The sequence below is a fragment of the Lissotriton helveticus genome, chromosome 6, assembly GCF_964261635.1.
Source record: "Lissotriton helveticus chromosome 6, aLisHel1.1, whole genome shotgun sequence".
Classification (NCBI taxonomy): Eukaryota; Metazoa; Chordata; class Amphibia; order Caudata; family Salamandridae; genus Lissotriton; species Lissotriton helveticus.
In genome coordinates, this window is record NC_136067.1 from 758,118,219 (window position 1) to 758,138,353 (window position 20,135).

The following is a 20,135-nucleotide window of genomic DNA, read 5'->3' on the forward strand; positions in this document are numbered from 1 at the left end:
GGTATGTTTATCACTGAAGGATGTGAAAGCACTAAATCTCCTTCTTTCTTCAAGGTGTGCTTATCAACCAAGTAAAGCAAAGTGAAACATATCCAGGAGTGACAGAAGCGTACATCAATTATCTTGTTGCTACCTTGTTCTTTCATGAATAATAAAACAGTGTCTTGCTTAGTTGAAGTACAACTGCCGAGAAGTAATTCTGTCACCCAGAGATGTTCTTCCATAATGAGCTTTAACTCAAAACGTTCAATCTGGTGACAACTTTTAAAATGGTGGCACGTTACATACGTACGTGCGCGTAAGCGTAATGCATGCTCTGACGGGAGACGCCATTAGATAATTCCTTGAAGCCAATGACAAAGTTACAAAGACGCAAGCAGTGCAATGTCGGACCTTCAGCCTCATGAGCATTCAAACAATGCACGCTCCTATCTCCAACCGTTGATGACAATTTAAGTTAATAATAGAAGTAGGTAAATAAAAAACTTTACACTTTCTATGGATCGTCGTAATGCTGGTTCGAAATATATCCTTCTTTTAGCTTCTTTTCTCCCTTGAAACGCCAAAACTTGTAAATTAATCCTCAATGTTGCGTGAGTTCTCCATCACCAGACAGCAGTTATAATTGGCTGGAATCGTCACCAATTGTGTGAAGTAAAAACAAAGATTTCTTTGGTTTTAAGTATTTATTCAAGTAACAAATAACTGCAGGTGATGCTCCCTTTCCAGCCAGCACTAACCTGACTGGGAAAGGAACATCCAACATATCTACAAAGGGGTGTTCCAATACAGAACATAATTACCACATGTGCATTTAAAGATACATAACAGGGTACAACATAATGCAGGGCACAATATATAGATCGTCAATGTTTCGACCCTTCTTAGTTGTGTTTCTTAAAAACATCTAAGCGGGTCTTCAGCAGGACTAGACATGTGCAATCTGTATGGTAGAGAATATTAGAGTATAGTGTAAGACAGTGTGTGTTTGCACATACATGCTTAATTGAGTGGTGTGGCTATATATGTATCAGTTTCACAAATAACCTCCATTTACAATTCTCAAAGAAATGTTCATGTTTAGCTTTTATGCAGCACATAGGCTACTCAATGATGGTTTTTCAGCGCTACTTAACAGCTACATGACAGAAGCAAATGTTTTCTGAAGATAGCTTCAATTAGGCTCAGAGGCAGCTGAAGCGGAAGGGAATTCCAGAATTTAGATTTCTTCTAATCCTGGGTATATATTTTAGCGCTGAATTGGAGGACCTCAAGGCCCTGATTGGAATGTGGGCATAAATTAAGTGTCCAAGAAATATGAAGCCAGCATTGGCAAAGGTATGAGATGCAGAGCTAAGCACCTTAAATTGGATATGCTTTTTGACTGATAGCCAATGCATATCGGACAGCTGAAATGAAATTGAGTGGTGTTTGAGAGTGCGCAGGCGCATACATGCCGCCCCATTTTGTACTACTTGCAGATGTTTAAATAAAGTCTTTGATCTACCCAGATACATTGCATTCCTACAGATATTGGGCGGGAGGGCCCATTGTACATTATTAAGTCTCCTAAGGAGACCAAAACAGGGGGCAGAAAGCTTGCTGATGTGTTGTCCATGTAGATGCCCAGATATTTTTAAATGGAAAGGGAGGCTAGTGTGTCTGGGCAGCAAGCAGGGGTCTAAAGAAGGGGCTAATTTTCCACTGTCATCACTACCAGTTTCCCACTATTTAATGTCTGGAAAATAAGTCTCATTCCTTTGGCTACAACTGATAAAACAATACTTAAATGCCCAGAATTTTACCTGGATCAGGAGACAGATAAATTATAAGCTGAGTGTCATCCTCATACATGATCAAAGTAAGGCGAATGATTCCACAATATCTACAATCCTAATTCAAATGCTAGTATTGTAACTTCAAGGCTTTCCTGGAAGCTTTACTCTGGTTATCATGCCCTTTAGGAAACAATCTGAACAACAAAGAGTAGCTGTGGGTCTAAACAAACCAATCCAAAAGAAATTATCTGTGGTCAATCAATCAATCAATCATAGGCATTTATACCGCACACTACTCACCCGGAGGGTCTCAAGGCGCTAGGGGGGGGGGGGGTTCGCCACTGCTCGAATAGCCAGGTCTTGAGCTTCTTCCTGAAGGAGAGGTGGTCTTGGGTCAAGCGTAGGTCGGTCGGGAGGGAGTTCCAGGTCTTGGCGGCCAGGTGGGAGAAGGACCTTCCTCCTGTTGTCGCTCTTCGGATGCGGGGGACGGCGGCGAGGGCGTGACTGGTCGAGCGGAGATGGCGTTTGGGAGCGTAGAAGTTGAGGCGGCTGTTGAGGTAAGTCGGGCCTTGGTTGTGCAGGGCTTTGTGTGCGTGGGTGAGGAGCCGGAAGGTGATTCTCTTGTTGATCGGGAGCCAGTGCAGGTCTCTCAGGTGTCTGGAGATGTGGCTTCGTCTGGGGACGTCGAGGATGAGTCTCGCCGAGGCGTTCTGGATACGCTGGAGTCTCTTCTGGAGCTTGGCGGTGGTTCCGGCGTAGAGGGCGTTGCCGTAGTCCAGACGGCAGGTGACGAGGGCCTGGGTGACCGTCTTCCTGGTCTCGGTGGGGATCCACCGGAAGATCTTACGTAGCATGCGCAGGATGTTGAAACTGGACGAGGAGACGGCGTTGACTTGTCTGGTCATGGAGAGGGAGGAGTCCAGGATGAAGCCCAGGTTGCGTGCGTGGTCTGTCGGTTTGGGTGCGTTGCACAGGGCGGGGGGCCACCAGGAGTCGTCCCAGGCGGAGGGTGAGGAGCCCAGGATGAGGACTTCCGTCTTGTCTGTGTTCAGTTTCAGGCGGCTGGTCGTCATCCACTCGGGCACGTCTTTCATCCCTTTGTGTAGGTTGGCTGTGGCGGCGGCAGGGTCGTTGGTCAGGGAGAGGATCAGCTGGGTGTCATCGGCGTAGGAGATGATGTTCAGGTTGTGTTGGCGTGCGATGGCCGCAAGGGGGCTCATGTAGACATTGAAGAGGGTGGGGCTGAGCGAGGAGCCCTGAGGGACGCCGCAGATGACTTCCGTGGCTTCTGATCTGAACGGGGGGAGGCGGACTCTCTGTGTCCTTCCGGCGAGGAAGGAGATGATCCATTCCAGTGCCTTCTCCTCGATTCCGACGTTGCTGAGGCGCTGTACTAGGGTGCGGTGGCAGACAGTGTCGAATGCCGCGGAGAGGTCCAGGAGGATGAGGGCCGCTGTTTCTCCGTTGTCCAGCAGGGTTCGGATGTCGTCAGTGGCAGCGATGAGGGCGGTCTCGGTGCTGTGGTTGGCCCGGAAGCCTGACTGAGATGGGTCGAGGGATCCAGTCGTCTCGAGGAAGGCTGCCAGTTGCTTGTTGACGGTCTTCTCCATGACTTTGGCTGGAAACGGGAGGAGCGAGATGGGGCGGTAGTTCTTGAGTTCGGTGGGGTCCGCCGTTGGTTTCTTTAGTAGAGCGCTGAGTTTGGCGTGCTTCCAGCTCTCAGGGAAGGTGGCGGTGTCGAAGGAGGTGTTGATGATGTCCCGCAGGTGGGGTGCGATGACAGCGTCGGCCTTGTTGAAGACGTGGTGGGGGCAGGGGTCGGTTGGAGATCCGGAGTGGATGGAGTTCATCGTGCTGATGGTGTCTTCGAGGTTGATCGGTGTCCAGGCGTTGAGGGTGGTGGTGGGGGGCGTTGGTGTGGTCGTGGGGAGCGTTGTTTGTGTGTTGAAGCTGTTGTGTATGTCAGCGATCTTGTTGTGGAAGTAGGAGGCGAGGGAGTTGCAGAGGTCTTGCGATGGGGTGATGTCGTTGGTTCCGGCGTTGGGGTTGGAGAGCTCTCTCACGATGTTGAAGAGTTCCTTGCTGTTGTGTGCGTTGTTGTCCAGCCGGTCCTTGAATGCTGTTTTCTTGGTGGCGTGGATCAGTTGGTGGTGCTTTCGGGTGGCGAGCTTGAGGGTCGTCATGTTGTCTGGTGTGGGGTCTTTTCTCCAGGCTTTCTCGAGGGCACGGCAGTTCTTCTTGGAGCTCTTGAGTTCGTCGGTGAACCACGGGGCCTTCTTGCTTCCGGGTCTGCTGGGCGGGGTCCTCAGAGGGGCGAGTTCGTCCGCCCAGGTGCAGATCCATTTCGTGAGGTTGTCGGCGGCTTGGCTGGGGTTCGCTGAGCTGGCGGGAGGGTGCTGGTTTATGGATGCGGCGAGTTGGTCGGCTGTGATCTTGTTCCAGCTTCTTCGTGCAGCCTGTTGCTGGTGGTGGTGGACCGTGGTCCTTCTGAAGGTGAAGTGGATGCAGCTGTGGTCCGTCCAGTGGAGTCCAGTGGCGTGACTGAAGGCGATGTCTTTGCTGGACGAGAAGACGGCGTCGAGTGTGTGTCCGGCGAGGTGGGTGGGGGTGGTCACCAGCTGCTTGAGTCCGAGGGTGGTGAGGTTGTCAAGCAGGGTGGTGGTGTTGCGGTCGTTGTTGTTCTCCAGGTGGAAGTTGATGTCCCCGAGGAGGATGTAGTCAGCGGAGGGGAGGGTGTGCGGGCTGATGAAGTTGGCGATGTCTTCGCTGAATTGAGTGCGTGGTCCCGGGGGTCGGTAGATCAGGGTGCCCCTGAGGGTGGTCTTGGGGTCGGTGTGGATCTGGAAGTGCAGGTGTTCGGCGGTTGTCAGGGTGTCGTCGGTGTTGGTCGAGATGCGGATGCTGTTTCTGTGGATGATGGCGATGCCTCCTCCAGTCTGCTTGTCGCGGTCTCTCCTGATGATCTTGTATCCCTCTGGGATGGCGATGGCGATGTCGGGTGCTGAGGAGTCGTTCATCCAGGTTTCCGTGAGGAAGGCAACGTCAGGAGCTGTGGTGTCGAGGAGGTTCCAAAGTTGGACGGGGTGTCTGTGGACGGAGCGGGTGTTGAGCAGGATGCACTTCAGGTGGTTGCTGCTGGTGTTCGGCTTGGTGGATGCTGGTGCAGTGCAGGTCCGGATGCAGGAGAACTTGCAGGACTGGCAGGTGAAGGGTCCGTGGGTGCGTCTCGGGGTGGCTCGGTAGCATCCAGGGGTTCGGACGGCGTTAAGTGCGTTGAGGGTGGCGGCGTCGTATGTCTGGCGGGTGGGCTGGGGTCTGCGAGGGCCAGGGGTCCTGGCGCTGGGCGCGGTCCAGGCGCGGACGGGCGTAGACGGGCTTACCTTTGGCGCACCTTCGGCGCTCAATCGGTGCTCCCGCTGCGCGCGTCCGCTGCGCGGTCGCTCTGGGGGCGTCATAAGAGGGGATCCGTTAGGGAGGGTCTGCGGGGAGGCGGGGAGCGCGGGAACCAATCGGCGGCTGGGGGGGCGGGGTCTCGTGGGACCCGGCGGGAAGCCTGGGGGCTCGGCGGCGGCCTTGTGGCAGCTGGGGCGTCGCTGGGTGGTCCTGTGGCGGCTGGGGCGTCGCTGGTTGCGAGGCTCAGGCAGGTAAGGAGGAGCAGGCGGGAGGTGTGGGGGTGACCAGGCCGAGGGCACAGTGGTCACTCCAGGGCAGCGGTGCGGGACCCCTTAAGAGGGGATCCGGTAGGGAGGGTCTGCGGGGAGGCGGGGAGCGCGGGAACCAATCGGCGGCCGGGGGGGCGGGGTCTCGTGGGACCCGGCGGGAAGCCTGGGGGCTCGGCGGCGGCCCTGTGGCGGCTGGGGCGTCGCTGGGTGGTCCTGTGGCGGCTGGGGCGTCGCTGGTTGCGAGGCTCAGGCAGGTAAGGAGGAGCAGGCGGGAGGTGTGGGGGTGACCAGGCCGAGGGCACAGTGGTCACTCCAGGGCAGCGGTGCGGGACCCCTTAAGAGGGGATCCGGTAGGGAGGGTCTGCGGGGAGGCGGGGAGCACGGGAACCAATCGGCGGCCGGGGGGGCGGGGTCTCGTGGGACCCGGCGGGAAGCCTGGGGGCTCGGCGGCGGCCCTGTGGCGGCTGGGGCGTCGCTGGGTGGTCCTGTGGCGGCTGGGGCGTCACTGGTTGCGAGGCTCAGGCAGGTAAGGAGGAGCAGGCGGGAGGTGTGGGGGTGACCAGGCCGAGGGCACAGTGGTCACTCCAGGGCAGCGGTGCGGGACCCCTTAAGAGGGGATCCGGTAGGGAGGGTCTGCGGGGAGGCGGGGAGCGCGGGAACCAATCGGCGGCTGGGGGGGCGTGGTCTCGTGGGACCCGGCGGGAAGCCTGGGGGCTCGGCGGCGGCCCTGTGGCGGCTGGGGCGTCGCTGGGTGGTCCTGTGGCGGCTGGGGCGTCGCTGGTTGCGAGGCTCAGGCAGGTAAGGAGGAGCAGGCGGGAGGTGTGGGGGTGACCAGGCCGAGGGCACAGTGGGCACAGTGGTGTAGCTCTATCCTAAATACAATTGGCTAATTTACAGAATTTACAGAATGTGAATTACATCCAAACGGATACTTCCATGTTTTGAAAAGTACCCATCAGTTATCGTCCTGTACCGCCCTTTTTATCATCTGGGACTCCTCACACCAAGGAGAGGATTTTTACAGCCACTTTTAGAGTTCACATTTAGTCACACACCGATATTATTTTCATTTAATTTCTTTATGCACTGTTTCTTAGTTATCAGTCCATGGTCACCTTCATTAAAAGAATCCACACACTGGGATACCCACTTTTTCACTTTACAAGTGGCTGTAATAATCTTCTATTGCTCTTGTTGTTTCACCATCACTCCACACCACAATATTGGCAACAAGTTACAGAAGATAATGAAAAAGAAGTTCAGGCCCACCAAGATTTTTACGGCGTTTGAGGATCTCAACTAGACAGTAAAAATAAGACAGTGCAGGCTGCATACATCGACGTGGGCACAGAGAGATGAAGGAATGCATGTATAACTTCCAACATGTGTTTGATGCTCACTAATACTGTTAGCACAGGATCGTACTGTTAAATAATGATCCAGAGCTCCGGAACTTATAATTTTTCCAAAGACAGGGCCAATTTCCATTTACCCAAACAAAGCTCCTTTGTTTGGGTAAATGTGCTGGTTTGTTCTGGTTAGAATCAGTGAATTGTTCTAAAGACTATACCTACTTACCAATCTCCATTGTTATGCTCTTCCTAATCTACCAAAATGGCGATGTAATCTTTGTGTTGTTGATCATATAGACAAATCAGTACTCATGAAAAAAATGCTCTAATAAAGACAGACTCATTTGTATATTTATAATATTTATCTAAATAATGTAAAATAATGGCCATAAAGTACAAAAACTCAACACCAAACATAGACTGTCACAAAGCACGGGAATCATCCTTTACAACGCAACTTTTACAACGCACTACCATTACGACGCAACTTTTACAACACAAGTCATTACAACGAATTGCGCTGGAGGGCACTCGAGGATAGGGAATACTTTAATTACTATCCAACACCTTCCCTACTATCCACGGGGACTGGAGTTGGAATAGTAAATTAAACTATTCACTATCCAGTGCCCCCCAACGCAAGTCGTTCTAACGACTTGCGTTGTAAAACCTGCGTCGTAATGGCATGCGTTGTAAAAGCATGTGTTGTAGTGACATACATCCCAAAACACACAACATCATCAGAAGAGAAAATGACAAATTCATAATCAATGACAATGCATTAAGGAGTTGATAGGAGAAAAGACAAAAGATTCAGAGACAAAATACATTTGCAAACGTTATGCAAATTCAGATATCAGGCTAATACTAAACCAATTAGGAAACACTGTCACCTGGCCAGGGTAAACAGCAAAGGCCTCTCAAGAAGATTTGAAGAGGCAATTACTAAGTCAGGAAACACTGGAAGAACAGCAAACCGACGATATGCGACAATCTCCTCCCAACAGTCAGCACAATGACTGTCCTAAACCCCTTCCTCTAGGCCCTCAATTATACCCTAAAACCGAAAGGACCACCCCACAGAAGTATCTAACTTAGGCCATGCTTCACATCTGATTGGTTTAGGAAGGGGGTGTACTGTTACACCACTCTCTACGCACACATAGGTTTTAAAGACTTCTTTGTTTTAGTCATCCATAATGACATCAACATCTTCCCCAGCTCCTGAGGCTTTTGTGGAGAAAACCAGGCACCAGAGAGATTTCCGGTGCCATGTGCCAGGGCGGCCGATAGCCGTCCTGTGCAATTGAGCACTGTGGCGCACTTCGGCTCCCGGCCGTCGTACGCATGCAAAGTGTTAACAAATAGTGCGTAATATTCTGATAATCCCAAAAATAACCGAAGGGTATATTTGTCTTTTGGAGGAACAGAGTGACTATGCACTTTGATAAGGGACAACTTGGGTTTGATGCCCTCCGAATCTAGTTGTTGAGTACCAAATTGGCATTTGTCTGTCCTAATGGTCACGCCTTCTTCATCTAATTTACTCAAAACTTTAGTCAAATTGTTCAAGTGTGTTTCCCAATTTTCAGCAAACACCAGAATATCATCCCGATAGGCCTGGACCCCTGGCATATCTATGAAAAGATTATCCATCAACTTCTGAAAGTCACTAGCCGAGGAGGCCAGGCCAAAAGGTAATCTGAGATACTTGTAAACTCCGAAAGGTGTGACAAAAGTAGTGAACTCTTTAGTATCTGCTGTCATAGGTATCTGGTGATAGGCTGAACGGAGGTCAATGATTGAAAACTGGCAAGAAGCTCATGAATCTTGGGAAGGTGATGACAGTCAATTAAGATGTTTTTATTCAAAGTGCGTAAGTCAGCACACAACCTGACCTACCCAGATTTTTTCCTGATATTAACGATGGGAGATACCCATCCTGAGGAGTCACACGGTGCAATGACCCCTTCATCACACAATGACTTGAGAACTGACTTAAGCTCATCTCTAGCACTAAGAGGCAAAGGACGTACCTTGTGAACAATAGATTGGCACCTGGCTTAAGTCTAATCTGATGTTGAAAACCTTTAACAGTGCCTAATTTGTTCGAAAATAAATTGGGAAACCGGTCTAAAGCTTTTTTGACATCTAGGGAATGATCTTCAAGATTTAGGGAATGCAGCTCATTCTGTTCATCCTCTAAAATCCCAATTCCAGTATAGCCTTGAGGAACATTTCCCAGAGCAATGGGGTTATCAGAGCCATGAATGAGAAGCAACCCCATTTTGGCAAGATCTTGCCAACCAACTATTTTGCGTCCCTTGACTGCAACGTAGACATTTGTAAAAATTGATCTACCTAAACATTCCAACATTGAATTAAAGTAACCCAACATTTCAATATCACATTTGCCGAATGCTTTGGGGTTGATATCTGTTTGAGTTAAAGTAATAGAACCTTGCCATTTGTCATAAAACATGACATCCGATAAAATCATTATAGGTGAGCCAGAATCAGCCAGAATTGGGTTTTCTACTTTCCCAAATAATGCAATACCCAGAGGACCTCTGATAGAATGACTGCTAGATATAGAATCGCATTCAACTGTTAAAAGCAGATCATGAAATTGCTCTGTGCAGTCATCAAGAGTATCAGAAAATTCTACACTGTTGACCCAAGTAGGTTTTTTAACAGGTCTTGAAAGTGACCTACTTTTTTGCATAATACACATCTTTTCCCTATAGCTGGACACATGGGTTAATTGCTAAGATGCGACTTTGAGCTACACCTATAACAGCGTGTGTTACTCTTCCTTATCAATTGTTTAGCAGGTTTAGTTAGGCTATCACCGAACTGGAAGGCTCCAATTGTTAGGCTCCAATTAGAATGTATCTGTAACTTTATATAAGGAAAATAAGGTGTGCCTGTCACTGTAATCGTAGACAGGTTGGATCCTACCTGTATCAAGATGTTGTGGCAAACCAATCCAATTTGGCCGCCTGCGTCAAGACGAGATGATAAAGCTGCATAATTGAGCGTGTGGGCTGCCCAAGGAAATATGGCCAAACGTGTGATGATGCTGTGACATCTCTCAAGGAGGAGAATACTATGACGTCACGAGGAGAGGCAGCTCCAAAACTCTGCTGGGATGGTAGACAACTAGGAGACTGCTGCCATGCCCTGTGTAAGGATAGGCAGGAGACGGCAAATGAAGGCGCTGTGCTGCTCGTCGTCTGTCTGAAGTAAGACAGAATACGCCAATGGAAGTGCTGTGTCACGTATCGTCTGGGTGTTGCATGCTGAAAAGTCCTGAAGAGTTGGTTGGTGTGTGCTGACGGTATGGGCTCCTCCGGTCGTGTCAAATGAAGTAATGAGGAGACGGGAAGACTCGGAGGTACGTTAAAAGCGATTTATTCTCAATAAATGAAGCACCCATGACTTAGCGCTCCAGCTGCACACTCCGCCAACTGATTAACATTGACAGAATCCTGGAACGTATCGATCAGAGCCTGATCGTTGTCTCCCTAAATCAATCAGAGAATGGGACAAACAATCTAGCCGCTGTCTGAAAAAAGTCTTGGATGGAAGGCTTGTATCTAAAATTGAATGGAGCAAAAACTGATTTGATGTTCTTTGGTAAACCTTCCCCACTAGGCCCCAGCTTCTTATCGCCTGAGTGTCGGGATAGCAGGCCCCCCCCAACAAAAACAAATCAAAGGCCTTGGAGTCTGGCTGGACCATAATCTAGACATGAAGGAGCAATCCCGGAAGGTAGCAGGAACCTGTTATGGAATATTGAAGAAGGTTAGGAAAATCCTCCCTCTGCTGCCTTTCAATGCCAGGAAACTGCTGGTTCAAGCCTTGATTATGCAACGTCTAGATTACGCAAATGCTCTCTATCTTGGCTCCCCGCGCTCAATGATAAAGAAGGTACAGACTGTGCAAAACTGTGCGGCTCGCCTCCTTTTACAGACCCATATAGGAAATCTGCGCGATCATCAATAGCTTCTCTCCACTGGCTCCCAGTTACTAAGAGAATTCAGTTCAAGTCCTTATGCATTGTTCACAAGGTACTTTCTTCTAAGGGCCCACCAATTTTGCACTCCATCATTTCTCCCTATTGTCCCAGTAGAGCCCTGCGCACTGGGAATAAGCACAAGGCAGTAGTCCCTATGATATATAAGTCTAGGAATGGGGAAGACGATTCTCCTACATCACTTCCAAAAGTTGGAATATTCTTCCAAACCACATTTGTCTTGACGACAACAATCCGTCCTTCCATAGACAGCTTAAAACGTTCCTGTTCCTGGCCGCTTAATGTTCATTTGTGTAGGTTCTGTTCCTATGCGCTGGGAAGCCTTCTGGGAAGCCATGTGCTCTACAAATGCCGATTCAGTCATTCATTCATAATGCATAGAAGGCAAGGCACCCTTGCGCTGTAGCGAGGATGCCTCCAAGCAAAGCAAGCAAAGCTACACACTACAACGTATCTCAAATTTGCATTGAATGTGTACAGTGTGTTGGCATATTCTCTTTTCGTGCATTATCGCATGCACGTAAAAGAGCTCCACGTTTATGTCATCCTGTGTTTGATGACTAGAACACTTATATTCACATTAAGGAGTCACGCTATTTGAATGCATACTTCTATGAGCAACGTCCTTGGAGACTAAAGCATTCACTTTTCAAAAGTGATATTCACATTATTTGAGCATCACATGTCATATTATTTCACCTCTCGTATATGACAATCACATTTGCTGTGCATTGATCTGATTTTCAGAAGCCTATTATACTCTGGCACTAAATAATTTGGAAATATAAGGTGAGACTCGCCCTTCACTACTGTTTACATAACATGGAAAACTCATCTGTTATTAGTCAACCTGCTGTGTTCATGCAAAATCCAGGGAAACCTGTGATGAAATAGAGAAACTAGCATAGACCTTTTGAAAATGAATTAACTGCTATCAATAGCAACATTTTTGATCCTGAGCGGAAAAAAAGCTTTAATATTTGGACTTTTAGGCATTGTTGGTCAGGAGGAATTTGAAAATCTGCCCAAAGTTGAAACTTTCCCAGGTCAATTTGTACCATTAAATGAATATGAGGAAATTGATAAAAGAATGGGATACAATTTACAAATCAGCCAAATGTAATGGTGGTAAGACAGAGTTTTTTTTACGCATAAGCAACTTAAACATGAAACTGTTGAAAACTGTATTGCTACATTATGCATTGTGGCAGCTACATGTGAATATAGAGACATAATTGACACACATATTAGGATTACATTTGAATTCCATTGCTATTCAAGTAAAATACAGGAAATACTCCTGTCTTGTAGCAACCCAACATTAAGGGAAGAGATTGCCCAGGGGAGTCAATGTTACATGATGCCTGCTAAATGTTGTCATCTGAGAGTTTTTGGGTTTATTTTGAGTCATTTGTAAAAAGGGAACATTTTTGTATAGATGTAGATGGTTGATTCACTTTAAAGGGTAAGCGTCATAATGTAGAGGGTTTTGAATAATTATTATGGTTGCATTTCATACATCTTGTGGGTCCTATGTAATATTCATGAAGTAAACTTCAAAACATTAATTTGGCTCCTGTTGTTCTTCTATTGAACTTGCTGTTCTGCCATCACCCCACTTAAGAAGTTGTAATATGGCAAACAAGATATTCACCACGTTTTGATGCAGTATTCCATCCTCCAAACTTTAAATAATTATTTCCAAAACAGTAGCCCACGACAAAAGTGCAACCATCAAACCAAGAAGTCCTGAACCAACTGCTGACGCAGATTGTTGCAATGAACCTCCAATTCCCACCATTCACAGTTCAGAACATGGAATGTGAACACAACCTATTAAATGAATGTAAGTAAAATGCATAACAAGCAAAATGCTTCACAAAGTAAACCTAAAAGCAATCATACACATAAAGCAACACCTTATTACGGACTTATTAGTAAATTAAATATGCCAATCAGGAATAAGCCAATTGTTAGACCTGGCATCCTTGGCATGGTTTCCTTTGACGTTTTGTCTCCAGACCTCCTGTTTTGGCTGACTTCATTTTTTATGGCTTTAGGACTCTGGGCACATTACCAATGCTTACCAGTGCTAAAGTGCACATGCTCACTGCTTTAAACATGGCAACATTGTCGTATCCACAATTGTCATATTTAATTTACTCATAAGTCCCTAGGTAAGTGCACTACATGTGCTCAGGGCATGTAAATTCAATGCTGCTAGAGGGCTTGTAGCACTGATTATGCCACCCACTTCAGTAGCCCTTCAAACATGTCTCAGGCCTGCCATGGCAGAGCTTGTGTATGCAGTTCTAAACTACCATATTGACCTGGCAAGTTGATACTCTTGCCAGGCCAAAACCTTCCTGTTTGATACAAACAAGCTGCCCGTAAGGTAGGTCCTGCACAGTCTGAAGGCAGGGTGCAGTGTGTTTAAAAAATAGGACATGTACTTTTACGTTCTACATGTCCTAGTAGTGAAAAACTCTTACATTTGTTTTTCACTGCTGCAAGGACTAGCTCTCCTATTGGTTAACATTAGGATTACCCTATTGGACCTTCTAAGTGTAATTTCCAATTAGGAACAGATGGAACCCTCTTATTTGGTGTCTCAACTTAAGTCCCAACTTAAGGTGAAGTTAGATTTTAAATTGCAATTCTGAAAATTGTACATTTTCTTACTATATGGTGCCTTCTGCCTGTATATGAATATACATCTGGGGTGGGTGACAGATGGGCTCTGTGCATTCTCTCAGCCACACACAGAGGAATCTTAGGGGTGACAAATGAGCCATCCACATCCTGATAGGCTATCCTGGGCAGGATAGGAGGGAGAGCGGAGCCTTACAATTGAATAGATTGTGTGCTGTACCCACAGAAAGGGCTGCATACCCCCTGAAGTGAGTCTGGAGACAAGACAGGAATGGTAGGGACTCTGTGTACTTCAAAGGTCTCTCTTTGAAGTCTTCCTACTTCAAAGGCACAACTGGGTATTAGTAGTGGACCTTTAACACCACCAACTCAGTATACTTCTAGACGTATGAATAATATAACAAGAAGAAGGATCGCTGTGCTTCTAAAAGGCTGCCACTCTGCTGGACTGATACTCTGCTGCACTCCTCCTCTGTGTGCTGGCCTGCTGTCCCCCTGCTTGGGAGTTAGGTGGTCTGGACCTGCTTCTATCTAACCAAGAACCAAAGTGATTCAAAGGGCTTGTCTGCTTGCCTCCTGTATTAAAGTCACAGAGACATCAAAGACTTCCAAAGTAATGAAATTAAATACATTTTATTGTTTCAAATAATTACAATTGTTACAATGGAGACCCAGCTGAGATATTCCAGCACTTAAATAATTTAGTTATGGTCGGTATGTATTCAATCGATAATAAATACCATTCTAATACATGAATAAAATAGATGTAAAATATTACATTTAACGCTAAAACGAATAAAACAGGCCAAATGGTCAGCTGTCCCTGATTAAGGCGATGATTTAGAGTTTTTTCATTAGAGTGCACATTTTCGCTCATCTATATGGGACCAAGAAAGTTTTTCGTGGCGATTGTGCAGGTACGTGATCAGTGCTTTAGCCACTAAGTTTTCAATAAAGTGCGATATGCGAGGCATTAGCTAAAAGTTCTTCCACCTTGTGCGAAAATTTCGCAAATCTTGCCAGTTCCATTGGGATGTCCAAGTTGAAGAGAAGTTTCATCGCACCTTGACATGCGTGTGTTCCATATTTTAAAAACAATGGTTTTAGTCAAGTGTGGCATGCCTGTGCCAAGCAGTGTCATATGCTGACCAAGTGAGCCATGGTTTGCTCATAGGCACAGTCAGTAACTACTGACCACCTCTAAAGATTTCCAGCGCATGTTAATGTCTTTGATCGGCAGCACCATGAGTCTCACTGCTGAGATTTGCTTTAAGATTGACTTATTTAAAGAAGCGTCAAGATAAGGCTGCTTTAGGTGGTCTTCATAGGAGGTGGCAAGACTTCCAATGATCCACCTACAGCATCTGGATCTGAGAATCTTGCCCTGCTGAGTGGTGCCAATCCAGTCTTGGACCCTTGGAATTGCGTATAGAGTGCTTCTCCAGTAAAAAAATTCTACACACCGCCGGCAGTGCGCAGCTCGGAACTGGTGCATCTCCCTTGATGCTGACACATCGTCTCCACTGCTCCTCGCATCGTGTCCTTGATGTCAATGCAACCTTGAACTAAGGTAGTGTTTTTGGACCATAGATGGAAGGTGATACTGCATCAATACACGTCATTGCACTTAAACCTTTGTGGAACAATCGAAGATGCATTATGAACGAAGGTGGAACGCAGTGCGCTTATTGCTACAATTAAAACCAACCATGTGAAAACATTGCACTCATAGTCAATGATTTGCCTCATGGAAAAAAACAAAAGCTACACCATTCCAATCAAATCGAAGAGTCATTATGAGCACCCAGATAGATCGGATACAATTATGCGCTTTACATGTGTTTGTATTTATTTAAAACCCTGCGCTTGAATGGGGGCGCTAGGTGGCGCACATCCAGCATGGCCGCACACCTGTGAGGGTCTGGACGTCCGGTGAAGAAATCTGCCATGTATCCGCATTTCTGCCTGTCCTCTCTCCCTGAGGATGCCTGCTACTGGTGCCTGAGATCCCCCGGTGATCCTGTGGTGATATTTGCTGCCTTTGCTCTGCTTCCTGAAGAGCTACAGTGTCTCGCAATACACCGACCTTGCTGATGCTGGAGCTGCTGCTGGGCCGTGGGTGCTACGTGACTCCCTGGCCACCCACAAGCTGCTAGGCTGCTATGGCCTCTGTGAGTCTGCCTCGGAGGGACAACTCGAAGACAGCCAGCACCTCCGCTATACATCCTGAGGAGTGGAGTGCAAAAAAACGATGGATTTAGGCCCAGATCCTTGTACTGGGGTGAATGTATGACATTGTTCTACATTCTGTCCATCAACTGTGTTTTTTGCAATTTCACCCCGAGTGGGCTGGGGATGCTCAGACGTGAGTCCCAGGCTCTCCACACCACTGGAGTCATGCTATCCAGGCTGATAGCCAGAAACCGGTCCTTGGATGCTTGATTCCGGTCTGGGAAAGACATGGCTTGGTAGTTCGGACTGGACTGTTCCCATGAGGCACAGGGTCAGAGCTGATTTGCATATAGCCAGTGTCTAACCCAGGGTGGTGTGGAGTGCAAAAAAATGATGGATTTAGGCCCAGATCCTTGTACTGGGGTGAATGTATGACATTGTTCTACATTCTGTCCATCAACTGTGTTTTTTGCATACATCCTGAGGTAAGCGGCGCACCAAATCCTGCTTGCTGTGACCTCCCCTGCATGCGGCTCTATTGCGGTGTATGTGGCGGCCTTGATCTGGCCCCCCCTTCTGAGGTGCAGGGCATCGGTGATCGGCAGTAGACGCCCGCCATTTTTACACGCAGCACAATTTCACCTATACTCCTCCGCTCCTCATCGCCGGTAGAGAAATGGCATCGCTACTTTGATTGCGCTATGTGAAGCAATGTGCACTGCTGTTGACAATCCGCACCTCCGCTACACATCCTGAGGTGAGCCGTGCACCAAATCCTGCTTGCTGCGACCTCTCCCGTATGCGGCTCATTTACGGTACGTGTGGCTGTTTTGATCTGGCCCCCTCCTGAAATGCAGGGTATCAGTGATCGGCAGTAGAAGCCCACCACATTACCATGCAGCGCAATTTCTCCTGTGCTTACCTGCTCCTCATCGCCGGCAGAGAACTGGCACCGCCACTTTGATCGCACTATGTGAAGCGCTGTGTACTGCTGTTTACAACCTGCACCTCCGCTACACGTCCTGAGGTGAGCCGCGCACCAAATCCTGCTTGCTGTGACCTCCTCTGCATGCGGCTTATTTACGGTGCGTGCATGCGGCGGTTTTGATCCAGCCCCCTCCTGCAGTGCAGAGCATCAGTGATCGACAGTGGAAACCCACCCCATTACCACATAGAACACTTTCTCCTGTGCTTACCTGCTCCTCATCGCCGGCAGAGAACTGGCACCGCCACTCTGATCGCGCTGCGTGAAGCACTTTTGAACTGTTGATCTCCCTCAGAGCCACACTTGCACCCCCATCGCCTTAAGGCAGATCAGTGCTACCCAGCTGCTATATCACTTGTCCATTGTTGCAGGGAGGCGGGAGGGGGGTATTGCTTGGTCACCTTCTCCCTCCTCCCCCTGCTGAGCTTCTTTGGTGTCTGCAGCAGTGATGTGGATGTCTTGCTGATGCCAAGCCTGCGCCCGGACACTAAGCCTCCCATCTTTTCCTTGTGCTGACGAGTGTGGAATGGGCTGCGTCTGAAGGGATGTTAACTGTGTGTGGCCCTCCAGTCAGTGCCCTGTGATACCTTTGGGCGTTTAGCTGCTGCCTACCCTCCTGCCATCACTGTGCCCCCCTTCTGCTGGTGGAGGTTGCCCCCCCACTGTCTCATCTGGACACTCAACCTCGTAGGCTCTCTGCCATCATCTTGGTCTGCAGTGCAAGCAGGGCCTTGCCTCTGCCATCACACTACTAATATAGCGTGTCCAGGTTTTTGTCATTTCAAGCGCTACATGCCACCAACGGATCCCAGCACCCTGCTGACATCATAGATACGCAGGGATTTACGCACAGCACCCCGGCTGTGCACGGACGGGCGAGCTGGTCGGCCAGCCGGGTGCCACTCCTCTAGGGTTTCACTCACTACAAGGGAGGTAACAACCGACGCGCCTGCCTTATACGATTCAGCGGCCCGCTACGCCTCTCTTTGGTCCTAGCGGCTATAGGAAAAACTGACGCCCGCCAACCTCAGTTGACGTTTGATTCCAAGAAGGTCCACACCCGCTCTACCTCAGTTGACTCCGAGTCATCAGACATGGCGTCTGGCCCGCCTGCCTCGCAATCCTCCTGCGACGAAGTCAAGTCACTACTCCTATTGGTGCAGAACAGCCTGACAGACTTGTCTGGCAAAATGGATTCAATTAATGATCGCCTTTATTTTCTTGTTCACAAAGTCGACAACCATGACGGACAACTTAAAGAGGCCGAGCGTCGCATCTCTGAGACAGAAGACACCATGTCTTCGAGACCGTGTTACGTCCATGGATAAGTTGCTGCAAGTTATCGCGGCCACTCCTTTTCACCCCACCTGGTTGTTGAGCACGCCCACCAATCCCTGGGGCCGCGCCTGCCCCCAGGCACCCCTCCTCGTACTATTATTGCCAGGCTATTGAACTTAAGAGATGTGGCACTACAGAAAGCTCGCAAAATGAAACCTCTGCAATGCCTTTTTCAATGTATCTAGATTTCACCCTCGCCGTCCAGGAGGCGCGTCGGAAATTTCTACCTGCGAAGCAAAAACTCCGGAAGGCTAACATAGAATATGCACTCCTATACCCTGCAAAACTCCGGATCTTCCACGACGGTAAACATACCATTTATACAACTCCACAGCAAGCTGACGACATCCTGGGGATGCTGGCGAGAAGATCGCCTCGGTGCAACCAGGGCTCTGGACCTTCCTCGCCTACCGGCAATTGAACTCCCACCAGGCTGGAGGTCTCCCTGCCACCTGACGTCCCTAATCTTGTGCTTTGACCCTATGAGGCACATGTCGAACTCTTGATTGCCTACATCTGGCCACCACGCATGTTATGCTTGTTAATCTACTGCATTTTGGCGAGGGTCCCTGTTCAGATAAGTGCTATGAGGGGATCTGATTGGCGTGATTTTCATTGGTATATATGTCGCAGTCAAACCTCTGAACATTGGACAGGTACATTTTCTATTTCACCAGGCACCCCTCCCCCCCCCACGCTGCTGGTCTCCCCTCTGGCGAGAGGACATGGTTCTCCTCTTCCTCTTTGGGTGCATGGCCTAGCGCTGCTGGATATGGGAGGCGGTTCGTGCCCTCCGGGCGCCCCCCTTATGGGAGCTCCCCACTGCTGCATGTTTGTTTTTTTTATTCTTTTATACTGCTATTCAATGGACTTGCGCCTGTTTTTTGGGGACACTGTAATTTTTCTGTTGTTCAGGGTTTCTTCGGGTGGGAGGTGGTATACCAGCACGATTGGGGTGCTGTTGTGGGAGGGTTGGGTTTCACATGATGAGGACTGTTCTCCATTGCTCCTACACAGATGCTCTTTGCAGTTGTGGAGGCGGTTTTGGGCTGGAGGTTGATGGGGAGTTTTTTTTGTTTTGTTTGTTCACCGCACCATCATGCATATTGTACATGTGTCTTATTATGCTTTTAATACATTGTTACACACCACACTGATTTACGATCGCCTATGTGATAATTCCTTATATCTCCCTTTCTTGTGACAGCCCACAATAAGACCCTAGGCATTAGGGGCCAGATGTAGGTCACCATTTACAGGTCGGTAACGGCCGAGTTCGCCCGTTACCGACTGGTATTTGGGATTTGGCATGTAGGAGGCATCTCATTTACAGAATCGGTATATTTACCGATTCGGTAAATATACAGAATCGGTAAAATACCGAATCGGTAAATTTACCGATTCTGTAAATCAAGATGTCGGTGGCACTTCAAAGAGTGCCACAGGCCCTTTAGGAGTTGGTATTTACCACCCAATCCTATTGGGTGGTAAAATACCGAATTCCAGTGTACATGCACATCTGTGCATGTACACGTATGCCATGTGACACACAGACATGCCCTTAGGGCATGTCTGTGTGCCGCATGGCACACAAGCCTGCAATTGGGATGCTACAGGGTGTCAAAGTGACACCCCGGTCCCCCTTCCAGGATTCAGTATTTACCGATTCGGTAAATACCGAATCGGTATTTTCAATTGATTCCTATGGCCTTCTGATAACACCAAGTGGTCTCGCCTTGACTACTGGCTTTGCTTCCGGGGTACAGCACCTTGGATCCAATCTGTAACTCACCTTGCCCGTACATACTCTGGCCACGTTCCAGTGTGCCTTGAGATAGCCCCCCACCAGTGCTGTGGTCACCCCTCGCTTCTGGTGTCTCCTCCTGGAGTCCCTTTTAGATGCAGTCTTCCAGGACTTCTTTGACAGGAATAAGGGCTCTGTAGACCTTCTATCCACACTATGGGAGGCTTGTAAAGTTACTGTCCGAGGCATAGGCATATCCAAGGGCTGCGGTGTCCTTAGGGACATTAGACGTAACTTGCATCGCCTTGAGGTCGAGATACGGCAGCTGGAGTCTGACATGTGGACGGAGGGATCTGGCCATCGTAGAGCATTGCTTCGAGAAAAAATGACTATGTTACCACAGCGGACCGAGA